This window comes from Sorex fumeus, unplaced genomic scaffold (assembly GCF_029834395.1).
Source record: "Sorex fumeus unplaced genomic scaffold, SorFum_2.1 ptg000002l, whole genome shotgun sequence".
NCBI lineage: Eukaryota > Metazoa > Chordata > Mammalia > Eulipotyphla > Soricidae > Sorex > Sorex fumeus.
In genome coordinates, this window is record NW_026606059.1 from 40,233,879 (window position 1) to 40,256,684 (window position 22,806).

General features: G+C 41.2%; 1 pseudogene; it reads left to right on the top strand.

Annotated features, from left to right (window-relative positions):
* The first annotated feature begins 13,726 nt into the window (after positions 1–13,726).
* Positions 13,727–22,112, top strand: LOC130022110 (THO complex subunit 5 homolog; annotated as a pseudogene).
* The last annotated feature ends 694 nt before the right edge of the window (positions 22,113–22,806 follow it).

Sequence of the window (22,806 nt, forward strand, 5' to 3'; positions counted from 1 at the left end):
GGTACTTGATTTTCTGGGGCACAATTGTGAATGGGATTGTTTTTTTCATGTTGCTTTCTTCTCTCTCACTGTTTGCGTATAGGAAAGCCATGGACTTTTGGGTATTGATTTTATAACCTGCAACTTTACTATACGAGTCTATTGTTTCTAGGAGTTTTTTGGTGGAAGTTATTGGGTTCTCTAAGTAGAGTATCATATCATCTGCGAATAGTGAGAGCTTGATTTTTTCCTTTCCTACCTGAATGCCCTTAATATACTTTTCCTGCCTAATCGCTATTGCAAGTACTTCCAGTACTATATTGAACAGCAGTGGAGAGAGTGGGCATCCCTGTCTCGTCCCTGATCTTAGAGGGAAGGCTCTCAGTTTTTCCCCATTGAGGATGATGCTTGCTGTAGGCTTGTGGTAGATGGCTTTAATTATGTTGAGGAAGGTCTCCTCTATACCCATTTTGGCTAGGGTTTTCATCATAAAGGGGTGCTGGATCTTATCAAATGCTTTCTCTGCATCTATTGATATGATCATATGCTTTTTATCTTTTCTTTTGTTGATATGGTGGATTATGTTGATTGATTTCCTAATGTTAAACCATCCTTGCATCCCTGGGATGAATCCTACTTGGTCACGGTGTATGATCTTTTTGATGAGTAGTTGGATTCTATTTGGTAGTAGTTTGTTGAGGATCTTTGCATCTGTGTTCATCAGGGATATCGGCCTGTAATTCTCTTTCTTTGTGGTATCTCTGTCTGCTTTTGGTATCAGTGTGATATTTGCTTCGTAGAAACTGTTTGGAAGTGTTTTTGATATTTCAATTTCGTGGAAAAGCTTAAAGAGCATCGGGAGTAAGTCCTCTTTAAAGATATGGAAGAATTCACTAGTGAATCCATCCGGGCCAGGACTTTTGTGCTTGGGGAGACTTTTTATTACCATTTCAATTTCCTTGATGGTGATAGGTCTGTTCAGGTATTCCAGGTCTTCTTGGTTCAGCCTTGGGAGTCTGTAGGAGTCTAGGAATTTATCCATTTCCTCGAGGTTTTGATGTTCCGTGGCATAAAGCTTCTCAAAGTACTCCCTGAGGATCCTCTGAATTTCTGTGGTTTCTGTTGTAATGACCCCCTTTTCATTTCTGATTCGGTTTATTAGGGTTTTCTCTCTCCCTTTCTTTGTGAGTTTTGCTAGAGGTTTATCGATCTTGTTAATTTTCTCGAAGAACCAGCTCTTGGTTTCATTGATCTTTCGGATTGTTTTTTGGGTTTCCATCTCGTTAATCTCTGCTCTGAGTTTTATTATTTCCTTTCTCCTGTTCGGGTTGTGCTCCTTTTTTTGGTCCTTCTCCAAGCTCTTAAGCTGTGAGGTTAGGTTACTTATGTGTGCTCGCTCCTCCTTCCTGAGGAATGCTTGTAGAGCTATAAACTTTCCTCTTAACACAGCCTTTGCTGTGTCCCATAAGTTTTGGTAACTCGTGTTCTCCTTCCATTCGTTTCTAGGAATCTTTTGATTTCCTCTTTGATTTCCTGTCTAATCCACTCGTTGTTCAATAGTGCACTGTTTAATTTCCAGGTATTTGATTTAGTTTTCTGTTTTTGTGTGTGATTTACTTCTAATTTCAGCGCATTATGGTCTGAGAAGATTGTTGATACAAACTCTACCTTCTTAATTTTATGGAGGCATGTTTTGTGGCTCAGCATGTGGTCTATCTTGGAGAATGTTCCATGTACGCTTGAGAAGAATGTGTATTCAGCTTTTTGTGGATGTATATATCTACTAAGTGTCCTGTATATATCTACTAAGTCCCTTTCTTCCATTGTTTCCCTCAAATGAAGTATGTCCTTGCTAAGCTTGAGTCTGGTTGATCTATCAAGAGGTGACAAAGCAGTGTTGAAGTCTCCCACTAGTATTGTGTTGCTATTGATGTCTTTTTCCAAATCTATGAGTAGTTGTTTTAAGTAATTTGCTGGTCTCTCATTAGGTGCATATACATTTATTATTGTAAGTTCTTCCTGTTGTACAGATCCTCTGATCAATAAGAAATGGCCTTCACTGTCTCTTATGACCTTCCTCACTCTGAAATCGATGTGGTCTGATATAAGGATGGCTACCCCAGCTTTTTTATGGGAGCTGTTTGCCTGTAGGATTGTTTTCCAGCCTTTGACTCTGAGTCTGTGTTTGCTTTGACTATTGAGATGCGTTTCTTGCAGGCAGCAGAATGTTGGGTTCAATTTTCTAATCCATCCTGCCACTCTATGTCTTTTAATTGGTGCGTTTAGCCCATTGACATTGAGAGAGATTATTGTTATGGGATTTTGTCCCATTGTTCTGTTAAAATTTGGAGTATTTGAGGGGCCTTTCTTGCCTTAAAGTAGCCCATTTAGTTGTTCTTGGAACCATGGTTTTGAGTCTATGAAGTTCCTGAGCTGTTTTTTGTCTGTGAAACTGTGTGTTGTTCCTTCTATTATGAATGAGAGTCTTGCTGGGAAAAGTATTTTGGGGGAGGCATTTATTTCATTGAGTTTTTTTACTATGTCCCACCACTGTTTTCGGGCCATGAGGGTTTCATCAGAAAAATCAGCTGTGAATTTTAAGGATGCTCCTTTGTAAGAGATTTCTTTCTTCGATCTTGCTGCTTTCAGAATTTTGTCTCTGTCTAAGGTTTTGGTCATTTTGATCAGAATGTGTCTTGGGGTATTTTTATTCGGATTTCTTCTAGCTGGTACCCTTCGGGCCTCCTGAATGTGGTCACAAGTTTTCTTCAGCTCTGGAAATGTTGTAGCAATGATTTCTTTGACAGTTTCTTCTTCATCGAGGTTTTCTTCCTGTCCCTCTGGGACTCCAATAATTCTTATGTTACCCCTCTTGGCTTCATCACGATCTTCTCTTGCCATCTGTTCCCGAATTGTGAGTCTCTTTTCCATTTTCTGCTCTTTTCTGGAGAGTCTCTGAACTTCATCTTCGAGCTCACTGATTCTGTTCTCAGCCGCTCTTACTCTGCTGCTGAGGCCTTCCACTGAGCTTTTCAATTCGCCTACGAGATTTTTCAGGTCTGACATTTCTGATTGCATTTTCCTCATTTCTGCCTTCAGATCCTCTTGTCTTCTATTGGCATTGGTTTCCATTGTTTCTTTTAATTCCCTAAGCATCCTAAGTAGCTCCCTTCTGAATTCCTTGTCAGAGAGGTTGTCTAACACTACAGTACTGTTGGTGTCATCTGGGCTAGACTCTTCAATATGAAAGTTTGGTGGGCTTTTGCGTTGCTTTACCATTGTGAGAGGTGTGGTTTAGTCCTTCACGTTCACTGTTACTATTCTGCTTGATATGCAGTGTGAGTTAAGATAGGCTTATGAGTCATTGGCTACTGTGTTTCTAGTGGCTGAGCTAAAATAGAGAAGTTTCCATCTAAGAAGTTAGTTTATGGTTTCTATGGCATATGTAGTGGGAAAATATTTCGCGGCCGCGTTAGTGGCCGCAGCTCCGGAAAGAGTCCCTGGCACTGGGCGAGGAGTTGGGAACGTCTCTGTGCCCATCCCACGCAGATCAGGGGTTGAAAACCGGCTGTCCAGGGGCTGTTTCTAGCTGCGCGTGCCCAGAGAGGGACCCAGGCCCTTGGGGGCAGGCTGTACCTGTTGGAATTGGAGCCGTTCAGCTTTGTTGCCCAGAGCTGGGCCTCTGTGCCTGTCCCACGCAGATCAGGGGTTGAAAACCGGCTGTCTAGGGGCTGTTTCTAGCTGCCCGTGCCCAGAGAGGGACCCAGGCCCTTGGGGGCGGGCTGTACCTGTTGGAATTGGAGCCGTTCAGCTTTGTTGCCCAGAACTGGGCCTCTGTGCCCGTCCCACGCAGATCAGGGGTTGAAAACCGGCTGTCTAGGGGCTGTTTCTAGCTGCGCGTGCCCAGAGAGGGACCCAGGCCCTTGGGGGCGGGCTGTACCTGTTGGAATTGGAGCCGTTCAGCTTTGTTGCCCAGAGCTGGGCCTCTGTGCTAGTTGAGCTTTTTGTGTTATGGTTTTTATTTGTTGAGTTTGGTTTGTTTCCATGTTACTTTTCCATTTAATTTGGTGCCTTCCTACCAGAATTTCAATATTGTTGAACTTGAAGGTGTCCGAAAACCCCAGGATCTGTAGTACTGAGCGATGAGTTGACATGACAATGGCTGTAGGAGGGGTGTGTGGCTGCTGGGGCCCCGGAATTATGGTAGGGGGTGCCCACCTCCACTCTAAGAGAAGACCCCAGAGTTCTCAACATGAACACCAACTACCTGGAATTTTTGCAGTTTGATGTCTCTGTAGAGATTATTAGTAGAGTTGGACAATTGATGTGGCAAGCAGCAATGGGGTGTGGGTATGACTTCTGAGGCTTTAGCAGGACAGAAGAGATTTGTTTTTAAATATATATCCATATTATTTCTTTTCATTAAGTAGTAGCATGTTATATGAATACCCATTTTATATACTATCAATATTTTTGCCCATTGTTCTGTTGATGAAGATTTTGAATGGTTCCATTTGTAAACTATTATACAGAGATGGCTTATGAGCATGTGGAAGATATAAATATTTTTGTCCCTTTGAATAGTACAGTTGGTTTTTTACTTTAAAAAAACATTTTTTGTGCTTAATGTTAAGGTTTATAGAAAATTTGATAAAACTATTACCACTACTAGAAATAGAAATCACATTACATAATTTTAAAAAACAATACATTGGGAAGTTAAATTCTGTATTCAATTAGATTGTTATTTCCTTTTAATTTATATGTATCACCTCTCTAAATACATTAAAGCCCATAAAGATTTATTGTTGTTGTTGTTGTTTTAAATATCTGTAATCTTATTTTCCATCATTGGTATGCAACTAAAGTTTTATGATAAATGAAAAAAGTTAAATAGATCAGGGTTAGATTTTAGGCTATATTATTTTAATATCCAAATAAATACATCTCAGATTTGAAAACTGGTGTCAGATTAACTGATGAAATTAGAGATTACATAGCTCTGTTTTTTTTTTAAATTTTATTTTAGGCATACTGGTTAACGATATTTGTGGTAGGGTTTCATTGTTAGCAGAATCCAGCACCACTCCCTTTACCAGAGTGTTCACTTTCTTCCATTATTGTCCCAGAGGCTCCCCCACTTCTTTTACAATCCCTCTTTCCCTTCGCAGTGGTAAACCTCCCACTGAAGACAAGTTTTCAGTTTCTCTTGCTTTGGGAAAATTTTTATCCCCCTACTTTATTTATTTTATATTTCACATGTGAGAGAGATTACTATGTGTCTGCCCTCTTATTCTGACTAACTTCATTCAATCTAATAATCTCTAGCTCCATCCATGTAGCAGCAAATTGCATGATTTCATCATTTCTTAAAATCAGGTGATATTCCATTGTGTATTTGGACCTTAGTTTTTTTTATTTATTTACAATTTTTTGTGCTTGGGTTTCGATTATACAATGATCAGATACCCATCCCTCCACCAGTGCCCATTTTCCACCACCATGGATAATATCCCCCCACCCCCATCCCAAATGACTTAATTAAAAACTAAGGTCCATCCAAACATGGGGCAATGAAATGGACCTTAGTTTTTAATTAAGTCATTTGTTCTTGTTTCCAAGAACAGGTTGAGTGGTTTCCAGATTTTGACTATTGTGAACAGTGCTGTAATGAACACAGGAGTACAAATGCCTTTTTTGAGTAGAGTTATTAGAACGTTGAGGGAGATGACAAAAATTTAATTTCTTGATCATATGTCAACTTAGTTCCTAAGTTTTATTTCCGTAGTGTTCATATTTCCCCCCCCCCCCAAAGTTGAACAAATCAACATACCTCCCAGCAGTGAATGAGGGTCCCTTTTCCTTCACGTCCACACCAACAGTTTTATTTTTACTTTTTGAGATGTGTACAAATCCCATGTAAGCTGATATCTCATTGTTCTTTTGGATTGCATTTCCCTGGTATAAAAAGTATCTATTAAAATACCATTTGTGATAGCCTTATTTTATACATAAATGAATGTTTCTTCAGCCTAGTATTGTCCATTGCCTAATTTTTCATAAAACTTTTTATTGGAATACTGCAGCCAGGTTCATTTATTTGTGGGTTGTTAATGACTGTTTTCATGCTTCAGCAGCAGAATTTAATCATTGTAACAAGATATGGTAGGCAAACTCAAATAGGATTTTACCCTTTACAGAAAGAAATCTTGCAATTGTAGGTCTGAATCAATGTAAAATAATCACCATTGCTTAAAAGGGCTGGAGCGATAGCACAGCTGTAAGGCATTTGCCTTGCATGCGGCCGACCCAGCTGAACCAGGTTCAATTCCTCCGCTCTTGGGCAAGCTACCAAGAGTATCTCGCCTGCATGATGTATTCGATATGCCAAACACAGTAACAACAAGTCTCACAATGGAGACGTTACCGGGCCTGCTCGAGCAAATCGATGAACAACGGGAGGACAGTGGCAGTGATTGCTTAAAAGCAACTGTTCAAAATGCACAATTCTTGAACATCAATATTTCTGAGGGTTTTTTTTTTTACCACTCCTAGTTATGTTCAGGAATTACTCCTGACTTTGCAATCAGAAATTACTCCTGGAGGTGCTTGGGAGATCATATGGGAGTGCTTCAGATTGAATCCGGGTTAGCTATGTGCAGGGCAAACTGCTGTAGTTTTGCTCTGGCCCTGCACATTTTTTTTGTGAGTGTGTGGAGTAGTCCGTACCTTAATTTTTTCAGACGAGGAAAAGAAACCTACTGTGATAGGAAGAGCAATGTTCCTTCAAAGACATGCATAGCTTAAACTTTAGAACATGTGGATATGTCACCTTGCATGGTCAAAGAGATTTTAAAGTTGGGGAGATTTCTTTGAATTTTTAGGGTGGGTCTAGTATAACCATCTGATTCTGAAAACAAGACTGTTCTGGCTTTAAGATTATGATGGAGGAAAACAGAGAAGTTGTGTTGCTAGCTTTAAAAAGGAAGAGAGGCCATGAGCCAAGGAGTGCTGTGACTTTTAGGAGCAAAAGCAAACAAACAAACATAAAAGAAAATTTTTTAGAAACTTCAGGGAACAATTCCCTGCTATTACCTTGACATATTAATCCAGTGAGATCTGCATAAGATATATGACATAAAAAACTGTAAGGTCATATATATGTGTGTAAATGAATATGTGTATAAATATTTATTGATATTAGACAATTAAAATTACAGCGAAACTGGAAAACTATTACATTTATTTCTTGCAATATATGTAAAGGGATAGATTTATTTCATAATCATTAAAAATTATTCTGCAAATTAGAAATCTATTAGCAAAACAATAGAGAACTGAGTGTTTCTTGCTGAATAAGCTTTATTTTCACAGCATAACATTTGCAGCAGGTACTTAAGTATTTGGTTCTGTCATCTACAATGTCTGATATCTTATTAGAGAAAAAATTATGTATGAAAGAAAGGCAGTTCTAAGGACCTCCATTGGGTTTTGGTTACTAAGGAAACCATTTACTTGATAATAAATATATTCAGTATATCTGTGCTGCTTTGTACTTAACTCCTAAAGATAACATTGCAGAATGGGCCACAGAAATCAATTCGAAATGAGGAAAAAAAAACCCTTTAATGCTAACTTCTAAAAGTTTCTTTCTCAGATCAGAGAGTCTAGCCCATTCAAAACATTGTCCAAAAACATCAAATGCCTACGAATGAAATTAACATAAGAGATGAGAAATTTATATCATGAAAACTTTAAATAATTAAAAAAAGAGATTTTAGGAAATCAGAAAATATTCCATGTTCATGGATTGGAAGAAAAATAGTGTCAAAATGACTATCCTGATTTAAAAAAAAAAAACCTGTGTGGTACTGGAGTAAGAATAGACTCTGACCAAATGGTCAAAATCGAATATCCAAAGACAAATCCCATACATATGGCCAGATATTTTTTGACAAAGGAGCTGTGGGTGTGACATGGTGTTAAGACAGCTTTTGCAACAAATGCTGCTGGAAAAACTGGATAACCATGTGTTAAAAATTAAAGCTGAAACCATATCTCATGATTTATACAAAAGTCAATTCAAAGTGGAACAAAGATCTTGAGATCAGACTAGAATCTCTAAAGTACACTGAGGAGTACATGAGCAGAACATCAAGATTTAGACCTCAAAGGTTTTTTTCAATGAGATGATGCCACTGGCAAAAACAACAGAATAATAAAAAGAAAAAAAATCATTGTATCACTGTCATCCCATTGATCGTCGAATTACTCGAGTAACGTCTCTACTCCTCCAAGCCCTGAGATTTTAGCAACCCCTTCTTACTAGTCTTTTCCCAATGATTGGAGGCTCTTTCAGGGTCAGGGAAATGAGACCTGTTGTCATTACTGTATATGGCATGTTGAATACAACACGAGGAACTTGCCAGACTCTGCCCGTACGGGCAGGATATTCTCGGTAGTTTTCCGAGATCTCTAAGAGGCATATATTTATATATTTTTCTCTATGATTTGTTGCCTACTGCCTGAACCCCATCAGATATGGTGTAGTATATGATGTAGTAATTGGTCTAGTAATTGCGGAAAATGGGTAGGAAGTGACTTATAATGTGTCTTGAAAGCGGTCTGGAGTGTGGGGGTGGTTGGATAGTGGAGGTCGGTCACTGGGGCTGGGTCCCTTGGGGGTAGGGAGGGTGCTCACCTGCCCCACAGCCTGACCTGGAGTCCAGTGGCATGATTGTGGGGGCCTCCTTTTATACTCCCATCTGGGAGGAGCAGCCGTGAGTTCTGGAGGGTGGTGGATGAGGAGATTATCTGGTGCTGTCAGGGTGTGGCTTATCGGTGTGATCCCTGAGTTACCTGAGACTGGGGGAAGCAGGCAGAGGATCTCTTGTTGATTCCAGAGTCCAAGGTCACAAAGTTCTACATTATCTGGGTTCTGTGGGACTTCATTCATGGTGAGGCTTGGCCTGAGCATACAAAAAGTGGCCTGGTGCGTGGCAGTGGTTGGGTAGTCGAGGTGGGCTACCTGGGCTGGGTCCAATGGGGGAGGAGGGCTCTCACCCGCCCCCGTAGCCTGTTGCGGAGTCCCAGTCAAATAAAGACTTGATATTTAGGATATTTAGGATGTATAAAATATTCACAAAGATCAACAATAAAAAATCCAAAAACCCTATCAAAAAATAGGGAGAGAAAAATGAACAGGACTTTTTTTTTTTTAAAAAAAAAGACTGGGAGATGGCTAATAATCGATAGGAAGAAATGCTGATCATAACTTATTATTAGGTAAATCCAAATCAAAATGTCATCTCACACCAGTGAGAATAGCACATGTCAAAAATACTGAGAACAACCAATCTTAGCAGGGATGTTGTATAAAAGGATCTCTCATTGACTTCTGGTTGGAATGTCTGATTTAACCCTGATGGAAAACAGTATAGAGATTTCTCAGTAAACTAATAGTTGAGCTGTCATATGACCTGGAAATTTCACTCTTGGACATCTACCCTCAGCGTCAAAAAAAGATTAATTCTGCGGGACACAGGCACACCATTATTCATGGCAGCAATTGGTACAATAATTAAGATACAGAGTTGACCTAGGAGTCCAACAAACAACACAATGGATTATGAAAACGTGGTATGTATACAAATGGAATACTATGCAGCTATAAGGAACAGTGAATTCATACAATTTGCTGCAACCAGTTTGGAACTGGAAGGTATGATTTTTTTTTATGTAGGAGTACTGCTATTTATTCAGCCACTAATTAGCCGATTGAATTGGGCATGAACTCCACCTTACATTTTTATTTTTTATAATTTTATTTATTGAATCACCGTTAGAACAATTACAAAGCTTTCGAATTTAAGTCCCCGTCATACAACGAAACACCTGTACCTTCACCAGTGCCCATTCTTCACCACCAAAACCTCCAGTATGCCCCCATCCCACACCCTCCCCCTACCTGTGGGGCAGAGGATTTCCATATTACTCTCTCTCTCTCTACTTTGATTAAATTCAATATTTTTACACCAGACCGGCCATTATTATTTGGGATTTTACCCAAAATTCAGATCTGCTGAAAAGACAACAGTAGACAATTTATTTTCTATTGCTGGTTATGAATAACATATTATGTCGTGTAGCTGCAGTAGTGGCAGCACAATTTTGAAGTTCTAAAATTTTAATACTTAATCTGGAGGAATTTCTGCCAAAACTTGCTGGGTTCCGAGATTTTTTCCTGAGTCTCTGGGATCATGGCCATTAAGCAGCTTGATCAGGAGCCAGAAAGGCCATTCATGGGCGGCGACTAGGGGTCTCCAGGGCCGGCTCCACCCCCATCCCGTGAGACTATGCATGTCTCATCACTGCAGGCCCAAACCTAACTGTCCAGTGGCCTCTGGAGGATGGCGGGCACCGAGACATCTAGGAGGGTAGGCGGAGGGACAACATTCTTTCCCCCCTGCGGTGGCCTGGCAACAGTAATCTACTGCGGGGTCCAGACACATTTCTGCCAAAAGCCTCTGGGTTTTGAGATTTGTTTCAGAGTCTCTGGCATTTTGGCTGTTAAGAAGCTTGATTAGGAGCCAGAAAGGCTGTTCATGGGTGGCAACTCGGGGTCTCCTTGGGATGGTGAGGAAAGAGCCGGCTCCACCCTCAACCCATGAGGTCCCGCGTGTCTCATCACTGTGGGCCCAAACCTGACTGTCCAGTGGCCTCTGGAGGATGGCAGTCACTGGGCCGCCAGGGGTAATAGGCCAAGGCACAAAACCTATTCCCACCTAGGGTGGTCTGGTGCCGGTAACCTACTGCAGGGACTGGACGCATTTCTGTCAAAAGCCGCTGGGTTTCGAGATTTGTTTCTGAGTCTCTGGGATCATGGTCTTTCAGCAGTTCGATCAGGAACCAGAGAGGCCATGCCTCCAATTATATAGCTGAGCCAGAGGTGGTTTGTGGGTGTGTCTCCCACATACTAACTTTTTGCCTTTTACTTTCTTGGTAAACTTTTTCCCAAGTCTTTGGGGTCTGGCCAAAAACACAGAAGCAATTTTGGGGTATCTGGAAGTTTGAAGGGGCCATCAGGCTGCTGATGCACTTGCCTCACAGGTACAGATTGACCTGTTGGCAGCACCATACCCCGGAAACTGGAAGGTGTGGTGTTGAGTGAATTAAGCTAAAAAAAGGAAAAATACAAGATAATTTCATTCGTCTTTGTTATATAGAATAGCTGAACATGAAAATGTAATGTAGAAAAGGAGGATGCTGAGATCACCTTTGACTCCAGAACATAGGGATGAGAAGAACAGAAAAGGAAAGAAATTGAGAGGGGAGTAAGAAGAGTTAGTCAGGAAGTAATGGAGGGTGCAGTGTTAAGGACCCTGGATACATTGGAGGTGTAGAAGAGTGGTATAAGTGTACATCTAAATCACAAAATCAACAATACTGAGAACATGAAATCCAAAGTACAACAAACAAACTTAAAAGTGTGCCTGTCTGGGTGGCAGGCTGGGGAGGGGTGAAGGGAACCTGGGGCACTGGTGTAGAAAAACTGACTCCAGGATGGGACTGGTGCTAGAACACTGGCTAAACTCCAACTCTCAATAAGTTTGTATATCTATAAATCGTGGTTCTTTAATAACACATTTTTTTAAAATGTGAGAGTGCTGTTATTTATCCAGCCATTGACAAAGAGACTATAAAATCCAGTTCCCGGACAAGAACAGTGCAGTCTGCCCCAGCGCCTGGCTGTTCCTCGCCGGGGCCCATTGGAGGGGAGCGGGTTGAGCTTTCCTCCCCACCCCGACCAGGGCTCCGGCAGCCGAAGACCTCCAGGACCAGCCACCACCATGCTGAGACCACTCTCCGCACATGTGAAGGTACTGGCAGAGGGACAAATCCACGCAGGTTCCGGGGCCGAGATCTCCCAGCCTACTCAGATTGGAGTCGAGCATCCTCCACCCAGATCCTCCAAATTCCAGTAGGTGGGGGTCACACCCACCACCTGGCCCCCTGGCGCCGTGTAATCCCATCAACGGCCAAGACTCAGAGACTATAAAATCCAGCTCCTGGAACCGCGCGGCCACAAATGTGGCCGCGTGACATCTTATCAGGACATCTTTTATGACATCTTATCATCTCATTCCTACTTTGGACAAACTTGCAGGCTATCAAATGTAGCCTGCCCACAGGGCAGAGTCTGGCAAACTCCCCGTGGCGTACCAAATATGCCAAATACCAGTAACAATGATGGGTCTCATTCTCCTAAAGAGCCTTGAATATAATCTCAGGGTTAGGATGAAAGAGACGTTACTGGGGCCTGCTCAAGGCATTCAATGAATAACAGGATGATGAAATGAAAATGAAATGATAAAGATGATTAAATGAACATTAACTCCACATGACTTTAAATTTTTTTTTAAACTGAATATCCATGAGATAGACCATTACAAAGCTGCCATAATTGGGTTTCAGTCATACAATGATCCAGCACCCATCCCTCCACCAAGTGTACATTTCCCACCACCAGTGTCTCCTGTTTCTCCACCACCATTCACCAATCTTCTACCCCTTATCCCAGCCTCCCTCTATGGCAGGCACTTTTCCTCTTGCCCTCTCTTGCCTCTTCCTTTTGTGCATTATGCTCTGCAATACAGGTGCTAAAAGTTCATGGTATTTGTTCAGGGCATTCAGTATTTTTATCAACATGGTAAGCTGGAGTAGCTTTTTGATTCAGTGGAAGCTTTGGGGTATGGATGTGACTTCTGGGGCTTCTGGAAGTACAAAGAGGTGAGGAAAGGTAGCTCCTCCCAACTCTGAGAAAGCCTGGAGATTTCAGTCACAAAAACCCACATACCAGACTTTTCAACAGATTATATCTTGGTGAGGTCCATCCTGAGACAGTGGAGTCAGGCTGAGGGTACAGCAGTGATTTTGGATTGTGGAAGCAAGCGACTGCCAGGGGCTCTGCAAGTGACTGCCAGATCAACCGACCCCCATCTGATTTATCCCGGTCTCTTAGGCCATGATTGGGTTCAAGCTTAACTGCGCCTTTTGATAAGTTTTGAGATTTACCTATGGATCTCTGAAATAAGGCAAATAAATAAGCTTGTATAGCTGAGTTGGAGGTGATTTGTGGGTGTGGTTCCCACATAACTAACTTTTGGCTTTTTGATTTCTTGAGAAACTTGGCCCCAAGTTGTTGGGATCCAGTCAGAGGCACAGCGGCAATTTGGGGATATCAGGAAGCCTGAAGACACCATCAGGCTGCTGATGCTCTCAGGTTGACCTGCTGGTGGCACCATACCCTCTAATAACATATTTTTTTTAATGTAGAGAAGAATAAAATATTTTAAAGAGTTTCATAAAAGAAAACATGATAATTTATTCCTACTTCTGTAAAGCTATAAATATTAAAAATAATGAATACCATTGATTCATTTTTGTGTAGGTTTATTAGAATAGACTTTACTTTTAAATTTAAAAGATTAAATTTTAAATTGGCACAGCTAAGATCCTTGATTTTATACAGAAATGTCAAAAAGGCAAGGTTCAGTTACCCAGTAGCAACACAAACCAAATGTTTTCTATTTAAAATTTCCCTTTTGGTCTCTGAATTTTTTGCCCTCTTTCTATATTTCTTCTAATATCTTTTTCTTAACACTGTCTTACTTATTTAAGAAATAGTATGAAGAAAAAAACCTAGGGAAAGCTCAAGATCTCTGCGGTTTCCTCCTACTAAACAACCATGTCATCAGAATTGAGCAAGACACATAAGGCCAAGGTGATTTGAAGTGATGGAGCCCAAATGGTAGGGAAGTGAAACTGATCTGATGCTGAGCAAGAGGGTAAATACTGCAAATACTACAGTGAGGTGGATGAAGTGAACTCGTGTGACCCTGGCAAAGACTAGGAGCTGCAGAGGCTCATGGCTAAAATCCAGGTCCTGAAAAGCCAAGGAGACAAGAACATGGCAGTTGAGATCAAAGATAGGAGGATCCAGAGTTGTGTCCACTTCATGACTCTAAAAAAACTTAACCTATTAGCCCACATCAGATTGACAAATAAAGAAATAAAACCCAAGAGGCCGAGCAGCAAGGAGATGCATATTACCTGCAGCTCCAAAACTATTGTATGAGGTGATGCAGCTGCAGAAGGAGGTCACCAATGGTCTGGAGTTGAAATCAAAACATGAAGAAATTGATCTGGTCAGTATAGATGGTAAGTCACCATGGGAGACCCTTACCAGCAAACCCTGGCACATTTGGACCAGGAGCTAGAGCATCAGGAAAGTCTGGCAGAGAAGTATCACATCCCTCTCCAACAAGGAGAAGATCCTCAAGGAGATTGAGGTGAAGATGGAGTATCTGAGTGGCCTCCAGTCCCGACCTAACAGCATCATACAGGCATCCCTCCCAGTGCAGGAGTACTAGTTCACAAACAGTATGAAAGAGACACCTGTCACCTCCCCTCTATGTTCTCTTTGTCCTGGCCACTGCTTATGGACTGGCTTCTGGCAAGACATTGTGCCTGTGGAAGGCAGTGTGGATGAAGTCAAGGCTCTGCTTAAGGCTCCTGAGGACTCACAAGATGATCAAAGTGACTCAGATGCTGAAGAGGAAAAAACCAGGCCCGTCATACTGGAACTGAAGTACAAAGATGACAGTGAGTCACTGGGCTTTCTATTACTTCATGAACCTCAACATCATAAGCATAAAAGCTAGAATGATATCAGCATCGGAGCTGTCACCTCATATGCAGGGGATTTGCTGTCTCCTGACTCAGTCCTGAGCTGTCTCTCTCCTGGGCATCATGGAAAGAAAACTCCAAATCCAGCTAGTCAGTCTCAGTTTGATAAAGTTGGCAATCTCACTTTGTGAAACTATGTATTGACCAAGGTCACCCATATTTGTGGGTACAGAAACTGGGTGGCCTCCATTTCCCCAAAGAGCAGCCCCCACACACAATATTTATTGACCATTCCCGTGGCTCCAGCCATACAGAGAACACCACAAAGTTGCCAAGGAGCAGGGTGCAGTCCACATGGCCCTCCAAAGACAGTTTCCATCTCTGGAATATGTCATTGTACTGGTTACTAGAGACTTCCATGTACCTCTTCCCTGTAAAGTCATTTCTCATTTGGTGAAGCAGGTGACTACTGCTTATGAAGATTACCTGGAACTGCATTTCTTATTTTTCCCCTTTTTTTTATTAGTGAAACACCATGAGGTACAGTTGTAGATTTACAGTTTTTTGTGCTTGGGTTTCAATTATACAATGATCAGATACCCATCCCTCCACCAGTGCCCATTTTCCACCACCATGGATAATATCCCCCCCACCCCCATCTCCCCATCCCCCCCTGCCTCTGTGGCAGGGCAATCCCCTATGTTCTCTGTCTCCTTTTGGGTGTTGTGGTCTGCAAAAGAGGCATTGAGTGGCAAACATGTTCAGTCCATAGTCTACTTTCGACATGCATCTCCCCTCCTGGGAAGATCCTCCAAACACCCTTTATTTGGTGTTCCCTTCTCTATCTGAGCTGCCCTTTCCCCTAGAATGCCCGGCTGGCCACTAAGCTATGGAGTAATCCTCCTGGTGCTGATCTCAGCTATTCTTTTTTTTTTTTAAGAGTATGCGATGAGCTTTATTGTCTACAAGGCACTTATATATCTTTTTTTAAAATTTTTAAAAAATTTTTTTAATTTTTAAATTTTTTTAATTAGTGAAACACCATGAGGTACAGTTGTAGATTTACAATTTTTTGTGCTTGGGTTTGATTATACAATGATCAGATACCCATCCCTCCACCAGTGCCCATTTTCCACCATCATGGATAATATCCCCCCCACCCCCATCCCCCCATCCCTCCCTGCCTCTGTGACAGGGCAATCCCCTGTATTCTCTCTCTCCTTTTGGGTGTTGTGGTCTGCAAAAGAGGCATTGAGTGGCAAACATGTTCAGTCCATAGTCTACTTTCGACATGCATCTCCCCTCCTGGGAGGATCCTCCAAACACCCTTTATTTGGTGTTCCCTTCTCTATCTGAGCTGCCCTTTCCTCTAGAATGCTCGACTGGCCACTAAGCTATGGAGTAATCCTCCTGGTGTTGATCTCAGTTATTCTTGGGTATTAATCTCATATTTTGTTACTTTATATCCCCCAGATGAATGCAATCTTTCTATGTCTATCCCTCTCTTTCTGACTCATCTCGCTTAGCATGATACTTTCCATGTTGTACCACTTGTATGTAAATTTCATGACTTCATCTTTTCTAACAGCTACATAGTACTCCATTGTGTAGATGTACCAAAGTTTCTTTAACCAGTCATCTGTTCTTGGGCATTCAGGTTTCTTCCAGTTTCTGGCTATTGGATAGAGTGCTGCAATGAAGAAACAAGTGCAGATGTCACTTCGACTATACATTTTTGCCTCTCTGGGATATATTCCCAGGAGTGGTATTGCTGGGTCAAATGGGAGCTCAGTTTTTAATTTTTTGAGAATCGTCCATACTGTTTTCCAGAAGGGCTGAACCAGTCGACATTCCCACCAACAGTGAAAGAGTGTCCCTTTCTCGCCACATCCGCGCCAGCATCGGTTGCTTTTGTTCTTTTGAATGTGGGCCAGTCTCTGAGGTGTGAGATGGTATCTCATTGTGGTTTTGATCTGCATCTCCCTGATGATTAATGATGTAGAGCATTTTCTCATGTGCTTTTTTGCCATTCGGATTTCTTCTTTGAGAATGTTTCTGTTCATTTCATTGCCCCATTTTTGGATGGGGTTGGATGTTTTCTTCTTGTGGAGTTTAACCAGTATTTTGTATATCCTGGATATCAACCCCTTGTCAGATGTGTATTTGGCGAATATCCTTTCCCATTCTGTAGACTGTCTTTTGTATTTTGGTCACTGTTTCTTGGAGGTGCAGAAGCTTCTTAGTTTAAGATAGTCCCATTTATCTATCTCTGTTTTCACTTGCTCGGCCAGTGGCGTGGAATCTTTGAAGATACCATTAGCTTCAATGTCATGGAGGGTTTTGCCAACTTTATCTTCAATGTACCTTATGGTTTCTGGTCTGATGTTGAGGTCTTTAATCCATTTTGATCTTACTTTTGTACATGGTGTTAGGCAGAGTTCTGAGCCCATTTTTTGCACGTAGCCGTCCAGTGATGCCAGCACAATTTGTTAAAGAGGCTTTCCTTACTCCACTTCACATTACTTGCACCTTTATCAAAGATTAGATGATCATATGATTGAGGAGAGATGTCAGTGTATTTAACCCTGTTCCATAGGTCTGAAGTTCTGCCTTTGTTCCAGTACCATGCTGTTTTAATTATTACTGCTTTGTAGTACAGTTTGAAGTTCGGTAGGTTGATTCCCCCCATTTTCTTTTTCCCAAGAATTGCTTTAGCTATTCGTGGGGTTTTATTGTTCAATATAAATTTCAGGAGTGTTTGCTCCATTTCTTTGAAGAATGTCATGGGTATCCTTATAGGGATTGCATTGAATTTATACAATGCTTTCGGTAGTATTGCCATTTTGACAATGTTAAGTCTCCCGACCCATGAGCAGGGGATATCTTTCCATTTCCTCTTGTCTTCTTTTATTTCCTGAAGTACCGTTTTGTGGTTTTCTTTGTACAGGTCCTTTACTTCCTTAGTTAAGCTGATTCCTAAGTACTTGATTTTCTGGGGCACAATTGTGAACGTGATTGTTTTTTTTCATGTTGCTTTCTTCTCTCTCACTGTTTGCATATAGGAAAGCCATGGACTTTTGGGTATTGATTTTATAACCTGCAACTTTACTATACAAGTCTATTGTTTCTAGGAGTTTTTTGGTGGAGGTTATTGGGTTCTCTAATTATAGTATCATATCATCTGCGAATAGTGAGAGATTGATTTCTTCCTTTCCTACCTGAATGCCCTTAATATATTTTTCTTGCCTAATCGCTATTGCAAGTACTTCCAGTACTATATTGAACAGCAGTGGAGATAGTGGGTATGCTTGTCTCATCCCTAATCTTAGAGGGAAGGCTCTCAGTTTTTCCCCATTGAGGATGATGCTTACTGTAGGCTTGTGGTAGATGACTTTAATTATGTTGAGGAAGGTCCCCTCTATACCCATTTTTTTAAAAATTTTTTTTTATTAGTGAAACACCATGAGGTACAGTTGTAGATTTACAATTTTTTGTGCTTGGGTTTGATTATACAATGATCAGATACCCATCCCTCCACCAGTGCCCATTTTCCACCACCATGGATAATATCCCCCCACCCCCACCCCCCCCATCCCCCCCTGCCTCTGTGGCAGGGCAATCCCCTGTGTTCTCTCTCTCCTTTTGGGTGTTGTGGTCTGCAAAAGAGGCATTGAGTGGCAAACATGTTCAGTCCATAGTCTACTTTCGAAATGCATCTCCCCTCCTGGGAGGATCCTCCAAACACCCTTTATTTGATGTTCCCTTCTCTATCTGAGCTGCCCTTTCCTCTAGAATGCCCGACTGGCCACTAAGCTATGGAGTAATCCTCCTGGTGCTGATCTCAGTTATTCTTGGGTATTAATCTCATATTTTATTACTTTTCTATACCCATTTTGGCTAGGGATTTCATTACAAAGGGGTGCTGGATCTTGTCAAATGCTTTCTCTGCATCTATTGATATAATCATATGCTTTTTATCTATTCTTATGTTGATATGATGGATTATGTTGATTGATTTCTGAATGTTGGACCATCTTTGCATCCCTGGGATAAATCCTACTTGGTCATGGTGTATGATCATTTTGATGAGTAGTTGGATTCTATTTGCTAGTAGTTTGTTGAGGATCTTTGCATCTATGTTCATCAGGGATATCGGTCTGTAATTCTCTTTCTTTGTGGTATCTCTGTCTGATTTTGGTATCAGTGTGATATTTGCTTCGTAGAAACTGTTCGGAAGTGTTTTTGATATTTCAATTTCGTGGAAAAGCTTAAAGAGCATTGGGAGTAAGTCCTCTTTAAAGATTTGGAAGAATTCACTAGTGAATCCATCCGAGCCAGGACTTTTGTGCTTGGGGAGACTTTTTATTACCATTTCAATTTCCTTGATGGTGATAGGTCTGTTCAGGTATTCCAGGTCTTCTTGGTTCAGCCTTGGGAGTCTGTAGGAGTCTAGGAATTTATCCATTTCCTCGAGGTTTTGATGTTCCGTGTCATAAAGTTTCTCAAAGTACTCCCTGAGGATCTTTTGAATTTCTGTAGTTTCTGTTGTAATAACCCCCTTTTCATTTCTGATTCGGTTTATTAGGGTTTTCTCTATCCCTTTCTTTGTGAGTTTTGCTAGAGGCTTATCAATTTGTTAATTTTCTCGAAGAACCAGCTCTTGGTTTCATTGATCTTTCGGATTGTTTTTTGGGTTTCCATCTCGTTAATCTCTGCTCTGAGTTTTATTATTTCCTTTCTCCTGTTCGGGTTGTGCTCCTTTTTTTGGTCCTTCTCCAAGCTCTTAAACTGTGAGGTCAGGTTACTTATGTGTGCTCGCTCCTCCTTCCTGAGGAATGCTTGTAGAGCTATAAACATTCCTCTTAACACAGCTTTTGCTGTGTCCCATAAGTTTTGGTAACTCGTGTTCTCATTTTCATTCGTTTCTAGGAATCTTTTGATTTCCTCTTTGATTTCCTGTCTAAGCCACTCGTTCAATAGAGCACTGTTTAATTTCCAGGTGTTTGATTTAGTTTTCTGTTTTTGTGTGTGATTTACTTCTTATTTTAGCGCATTATGGTCTGAGAAGATTGTTGATACAATCTCTATCTTCTTAATTTTATGGAGGTATGTTTTGTGGCTCAGCATGTGGTCTATCTTGGAGAATGTTCCATGTACGCTTGAGAAGAATGTGTATTCAGCTTTTTGTGGATGAAGTGTCCTGTATATATCTACTAAGTCCCTTTCTTCCATTGTTTCCCTCAGATGAAGTATGTCCTTGCTAAGCTTGAGTCTGGTTGATCTATCAAGAGGTGACAAAGCGGTGTTGAAGTCTCCCACGAGTATTGTGTTGCTATTGATGTCTTTTTCCAAATCTATGAGTAGTTGTTTTAAGTACTTTGCTGGTCTCTCATTAGGTACATATACATTTATTATTGTAAGTTCTTCCTGTTGTACAGATCCTTTGATCAATAAGAAATAGCCTTCACTGTCTCTTATGACCTTCCTCACTCTGAAATCGATGTGGTCTGATATTAGGATGGCTACCCGAGCATTTTTATGGGAACTGTTTGCCTGTAGAATTGTTTTCCAGCCTTTGACTCTGAGTCTGTGTTTGCTTTGACTATTGAGATGTGTTTCTTGCAGGCAACAGAATGTTGGGTTCAATTTTCTAATCCATCCTGCCACTCTATGTCTTTTAATTGGTGCGTTTAGCCCATTGACATTGAGAGAGATTATTGTTATGGGATTTTGTCCCATTGTTCTGTTGAAATTTGGTGTATTTGAAGGGCCTTTCTTGCCTTAAAGTAGCCCATTTGTTTGTTCTTGTAACCACGGTTTTGAGCCTATGAAGTTCCTGAGCTGTTGTTTGTCTGTGAAACTGTGTGTTGTTCCTTCTATTATGAATGAGAGTCTCGCTGGGTAAAGTATTTTTTGGGAGGCATTTATTTCATTGAGTTTTTTCACTATGTCCCACCACTGTTTTCGGGCCATGAGGGTTTCATCAGAAAAATCAGCTGTGAATTTTAAGGATGCTCCTTTGTAAGAGATTTCTTTCTTCGATCTTGCTGCTTTCAGAATTTTGTCTCTGTCTAAGGTTTTTGTCATTTTGATCAGAATGTGTCTTGGGGTATTTTTATTCAGATTTCTTCTAGCTGGTACCCTCGGGCCTCCTGAATGTGGTCACAAGTTTTCTTCAGCTCTGGAAACGTTGTAGCAATGATGTCTTTGACAGTTTCTTCTTCATCAAGGTTTTCTTCCTGTACCTCTGGGACTCCAATGATTCTTATGTTACCCCTCTTGGCTTCATCACGATCTTCTCTTGCCATCTGTTCCCGAATTGTGAGTCTCTTTTCCATTTTCTGCTCTTTTCTGGAGAGTCTCTGAACTTCATCTTCGAGCTCACTGATTCTGTTCTCAGCAGCTGTTACTCGGCTTCTGAGGTCTTCCACTGAGTTTTTCAATTCGCCTACCAAGTTTTTCAGGTCTGACATTTCCGATTGCATTTTCCTCATTTCTGCCTTCAAATCCTCTTGTCTTTTATTGGCATTGCTTTCCATTGTTTCTTTTAGTTCCCTAAACATCCTAAGTAGCTCCCTTCTGAATTCCTTGTCAGAGAGGTTGTCTAACACTACAGTGCTGTTGATGTCTTCTGGGTTAGCCTCTTCAATAAGAAAGTTTGGTTGGCTTTTGTGTTGCTTTACCATTGTGACAAGTGTTCACTGTTACTATTCTGCTTGATATGCAGTGTGAGTTGAGATAGGCTTATGAGTTATTGGCTACTGAGTTTCTAGTGGCTGAGCTAAAATAGAGAAGATTCCATCTAAGAAGGTAGCTTATGGTTCCTAGGGCATATGTAGTGGGAGAATAATTCGTGGCAGCGTTAGTGGCCGCGGCTCTGGAAAGGGTCCCTGCACTGGTCCTGCGCAGATCAGGGGAAAAAACTGACTATCTTATGAGATCAAGCTAGCTGCGCATGCCCAGAGAAAGTCCCAGGCCTTGGGGGTGGGCTGTACCTGAATCTGGAACTGCATTTCACCAAAGACATCGTGGAGGCAGGACCGGCTACAGACAGCAATCTCTACTACATGGCTCTCCTGAAGAGGGGCACAGCCAAATTACAAGGTGCTGTGGTTTGGATCCTGGCAACTCTTCTAGCATTGTCTGAACTGGAAAGGGGGAAAATAACCATCAGTAACGGTAACAATATTTGGGCCAGGGAGAAGGAGGCAAATGTGTGCTATAAGGAGCTGTGCAGCCCCAGCCAGCCACCAACTCTTGACCAACCAGCTACAGCAGCTGTGCGTGCTGCTGGATGTCTACCTGGGGACAAAAAGCCACAAGGACAGAGTGGAGGGGCCTAAGGAATTTCTACAGGAGAAATATGCCTGTGGCTTTTTAGAGGTTCTAGCATGATGAAGCCTTTTGCATATAACCATCCTCAAGGATTGTTCAGTCATCACTGACTGCCTGCCCGCCTGCCTTTTTCCCCACTCCAGAGTCCAACCCAACATGCCACGCTCTGCTTTTAGCTCTCACCCACATGTGGCTCTTGTTTTTCTCTAAAGACAGGGGATTTTGATTTTGGATTTGTGTGTCTGTGGGTGTTTAGCCTATTAAAAGTATCATTTGAAAAAAAAAAGAAAGAAAAGAAATATGAAAAAAATAAACTTATAGATTTTAAGGACTCTGGTCAATACAGCATTAAATATAGAATTTCTTGTGGCATAAAATAAATAGACTTCTTTACATAAGTGAGAATATGTAACTTTAGAGACAAAAAGAGCTTACTATTACTTGGAAGTAAAGAAGATAAAAGAAATACTGAGGGAAGGACTTGGACACCAAGAGATGTGTTTTGTGTGCAGTGTTCTAGGGTTATTAGAATACTTTTGGTTAAGCAACCTTATACTGACTTGTCTGCTTGATTATAGCCAGAATATTTTAGGTTAGTGCAGCATGTGGAAAGAGAATATAAATATGATATAGTGAACTGTACCTCTTACATGCAAACATTTTCCAAATTATCAAGAGCTAGTTCCTGAGATGCATTGCAATGAACCTGCAAGATTTTATGCAGTTTTCACTTTTAACATTTGAATAGTTTCAAAAGTGCATTATTGTGTGGGTGATTAAATTTGAAATCATCTTGGTCAAAGA